The sequence below is a fragment of the Sesamum indicum genome, linkage group LG7 (assembly GCF_000512975.1).
Source record: "Sesamum indicum cultivar Zhongzhi No. 13 linkage group LG7, S_indicum_v1.0, whole genome shotgun sequence".
NCBI lineage: Eukaryota > Viridiplantae > Streptophyta > Magnoliopsida > Lamiales > Pedaliaceae > Sesamum > Sesamum indicum.
Genome location: NC_026151.1, coordinates 658518 through 663271, shown reverse-complemented (window position 1 = coordinate 663271; position 4754 = coordinate 658518). Strand labels below are relative to the sequence as shown.

At 40.9% G+C, this 4754-nt stretch overlaps 1 pseudogene; it reads right to left on the bottom strand.

Annotated features, from left to right (window-relative positions):
* LOC105165901 lies at window positions 1876–2587 on the bottom strand (annotated as a pseudogene).

The window sequence follows — 4754 nt, the reverse complement described above, 5'->3', positions numbered from 1 at the left end:
ATTGGATGACTGTTAATTTATCATCTCCATATGTTTGGAATAAATAGGAGAAAAAAGGAATATTTTGTTTAGTGTATGAAATGTACTCATACCTTTCAGATCTGATGTTTGCTCTTTGGGGTTCAGAAAAATTACTCATGAACCATTTTCTATTAGAAATATTTTCTTCAGAAAGAAAGTCTTTTTAAGAAATTCTTTGGTAATTGTAAGAATTTGTGATGGTGCAGAATTGGGGAATCCTATTTCCTCATAGTCTTGATATATTGGTTGTGCAAGATTTTGATCTATTCTTATTCCTTGAAATTTTGAGGTAGTAGGTCTAATTGTTTCTTAAGTTGAGTGTCTAGAAGGGGTGATAGGATGAGAGAATGAAGATCTATTTGTTTTTAATGAATTTTGTCTACAAAATTTTACTCCTACAGATCCATTAGGATGTTGAGTAATTTGGTCAATTTCTGAATTTTTTATGTGCTGAATAGGGGGAATTGATCCGAGTGGTAGATTCCATGTTTCCGGTAAAATGACATTTTTCCATTCTATAGTTTTTGGAACTAAAAGATGAGATTTAGCTCTATTTATTTCCCAAAATACTGTTTGACCTGGTGATTTAGTGTGCAATATGGCTTGAATATCTAGGCCAGTATTGGTAATTTTGTAATGTAATCTATAAAATATTTAATAAATATGAGATCCTGACTTCATTTTATAATTGTAATTTTTTACATTTAAAGTGAGAATATCCAAAATATGAGGATCATTAAGAGAAATGGTAAAATTTGGAAAAGAATTGAAATAAATTGGACCATTACAAAGACTAGTTTCTACTAAACCAAGTAAGGAATCATAAAAATATAAGTGTCTACAATCTCTTAAAGCAAGAAACACACTGGTGTCTAATCCTTCCCTTGTTAAAGGTTTTATAGCAATTTGAATAAGACCAATATGCAGAAATTTATAACCATTCTTAATATGTTTAATAATAGAAGATTTTGAAAATAAATGTAATGTTTATTGATCAGATACTAAAGGTAAAACTTGTTCTTCTGTCTTTACAGTATATGCTGACTTAAAATCATTACACGATTTGTTATAAATTTCTTTAGTATTAATTTTTGGAGGTTTCCAATCAAATAGATCTCTGTCTTCCCACAATGTTTCTCCTGTGGTGATTATATTCGAATTTTCTTGGTTGTCCCCTGATGATGAGGCTCCAGAATTCATGCTTCTTATGAATTTATCCATAATATTAAACTTTCATACTTTGCTCTTTTGGATCAGACAATGATTTATTGTGGTACAATTAAGTCAAGTAAGCCGACTTATAACGTGTCCAAGTCCAATTCAAAAATTATTATATAATATTATTATTATTTTATTTATTAATTAGATTCTTATCAAAATACCCATCACGTCCTTCCAAAATTTTCTTAATTAATATAAGTTGTCCCCAAATAATATAACGAATTTAATTCATTCAAGTTTTATTATATTCCAATTATGACCTATAATTTATTTATCAATTAATTATTTTTCATAAGAGTTACCAATTAATTGTACCATTATGTATTATAATTTTTGGGGCGTCACACAACGGCAGCAGACTAGGAGCGCATCGCCGGTAGAAGGGACGAGACGACCGATGCACACCAGAGGCGAACCGGTCAGCCCAACCCAAAGTCCAACTACGAGCTATTTAACTGCAACAACTTGAATATACGCTATTGGAGCTCGAATTACAGCGGCTGCTGACACCAGACTTTTTTTTTCAATGAACTTAGGTCGATAGAAACTGTGCCGATTACGATCTCACATTATTACTTCAGACTTCTCATATCATTACTTGGCTAACATTTGTGACAACATTATTTGAAGTAAGTCCTGAACTAGAGTTGTGTGGTTTTGTAACTAAATACAAGCCATCAAGAATTAAAGTTTAGTAATGGCATATGCAGGTAAATTGGACCTCACTGGGAGCTTTAAATCTTCCCAGTTGCGGTCGTTTACTTTGGAGAAGTAATGGTCCACCATCGCTGATTGACTCTACGTTAGAGGGCTCCTACTTCGGGTTTCTATCCTTGTCCAATAGTATTGCTCTGCAACCCTCAATAAAATCTTTGTTAACTTCCCAACGGAGGACATGACCAACCATTCTGAATTCTCGGACGAGGCATTTACTAATGCCCTCGAGCCTCCCTTCTCTAATCCATCAAAGAGAAATTTTAAGGCTCATGGGGGATACTTTCTTCAGTGACTAGATTATGGTAGAGATCCAATCATGCTTGTTGTCAGCAACCTCCCTCTCAAAAGGCTGCTATAATCTCTTCAACCGTTTTTTGGGAAAAACATATATTAATGATGTTCAACCATTATTTGTAGTCGGCTGCTGCTCGGGGAAAGCTTTACTGTGGTGGGCGCTATTCTTCTTCAAATTTGGTATATGCAAGAATTCACCAATAATAGAAGAGATAATAACTGAATAGCTGGAATTTGCTGTAATAAGTGCTTCTACCCTCCAATGGATCCTCAGTAAAGGATTTACATCATACTCATTCCAATTACCAGACTCATAGAGCCAGGTGTTATTCATTATCACTACCTCTCCGTGTATCATGGGCGGACTCTTTTGTCTCGCAGTGGAATGTAACTTTCGCCTGTGCGGCACCCAACCTTCGACCAGCGTTCGCAATTTTCAGAGTTTACCGATTGTCCGTTACGTCTCTTCAACATTGAAGCTCGCTAGCACAACATCTGAATGCATCCCCGCACGACACTGCATGCCCTTGTGCTCGCCTATCCAAAATGCCCATGTTCGCCGAGGTTCTTAGCACGCGCGCCTTAGCATCTGTTAGCGGCTGGCCCCATGCGTCTTGCCCACAATCTTGGAACCCACCGACGCATTCCTCGATGGAAAGGAACATCCTCGCTCCGCCTTGGCATTACGACGCTCCGCATGCGCCCGCAACGCCCGTCTCATGCCCATTGCTCACTCAAAGCTTTGCCCGGCGCATGCTTTTGTCGTGGTCGTCTTCTATGCCTCGCCCGAGTAGGACCACATCTTAAGTCCGAGGCCAATTCAATATCCCAACATCCTGCCTTGATCCCGCACGGCATGCCCTACATGCCTTCTTGCCTTTTGGCGTGGCTTCATAATTTTTCCACAGTGCGGCGTCGCTCCATGACCGCTCATCTTAGCCAACAGACCCCCATGAACGGCTAGAACCTAATAGCGCGTGCCATGAGTCGGATCAGGATATCTTGGTGTGCTTGCCTCGATCACCCATTCGCACGAGAGGTGTTCCCTCTGATATCTCGCAGCCAGGGGAGCAACCTTGCGCATTACACAGAACCTCTCAACTGCTTTTACGCCCAGTGCAGGCCATCCTGGCCCTACGCTGCCCTTTCGGTTCCCCTGCTTTTCGGGGACTCTAAACACTTTTTTGAATGCCAAGAGTCGGCTCTTGAAGGCCCTCAACATGCCACCAAGAGATACTCATTTAGTGTCGACTTTGCCTACCGCCACTGCCATCCTGCACGGGAGGGCTAGTTGGAGCTCGCCACTGCATCCCCCCCCTTATAATAGGCTTAAAAAAGTTTTTCCTTATTTCAAAAGTAGACACTGAAATGGCCGAGGGGCGCACTTCTTTTGCATCTCCCTCAACCGACATCCAAATCATGTGCTGCTTGAACCGTAGAGTAGCCTACGAATTCCACATCGTAATTCTTGACTTTCAATCCCATCTGATCATCTATCGCTGAGGAATTGCCCGTGCAATACTTTGAAACTACAGTCTCGCCACTGCACTGGTAGACGCTGAACATCATCATCATTTCCTACTCAAATGGAACCTTCTATCTCTGAAGCTTCTTGGACTTGTTCCCAACACTCCAAGGATCTCGTCATTGAAACAGTTTTGCAAATCTCCAAGGTTGAAGCACTCTGCTTCACGCATTTCTCTCCTGCTTGCGCACAGAGTGGCGCCTGATGGTCGCCCTTATATCTCCGTGCCGAAACGTCCTCGGAATGACTTTATATTTGGTGGATAGCATCCCCACACATCAAGGAAGTTCCCATAACAACAGTTTTGCAATCCTCAATCAGTAAGAGTCTCTGCTCGATGGCCGTTTCCTCACCTGCGTGCCGGTCGGCATCCCCTAGACACCTGCACGTCCTCTGCAAGTCACTGCCGGCCGTCTTGCCCAAGAAGCGGCTAGTGACATTCTCCCCCACTCGGTATATTGACGTCCTCATGAACACATATACACAAAAGATTGAGGTGTAAGCAGTGCCCAATACTCTCTCTTAGTATCATGCAACACCAGATCGACCTCCTGCTCTTTCGAGCGCTTCAATCCTGAACTGCCTCTTCTGCACCCCGTGTTTTCCCCAAAAATGGTGCCTCAGCTGCACCTGATGTGATCATCTCAACACACCCTCTTCCCAAATAGTGCATCTGATGCACTTAATTCAACACGAAAACTCAAAGCTGAAGTCTGTGCCTCTCTCTGCACTCTCTTCCCAAAGTGGCGGGTAGCTCTCCACAAATAGTGCCTCAATGAAGTCTGTGGACTCTTCTACACTATCTTCGACAATGTAGCTGATAACTATGCAATTGTCATGATTTTTTATAGCGATTTAATCTTTCTTTTTAAGCCAAAACATCCCTAATTATGTGATTTTATTGCATATTCAGCAAAAAGGGAGATATGAGGCAAAGATGGCAAAAATCAAGCTAAAATCGAAATTGAAGGCATCA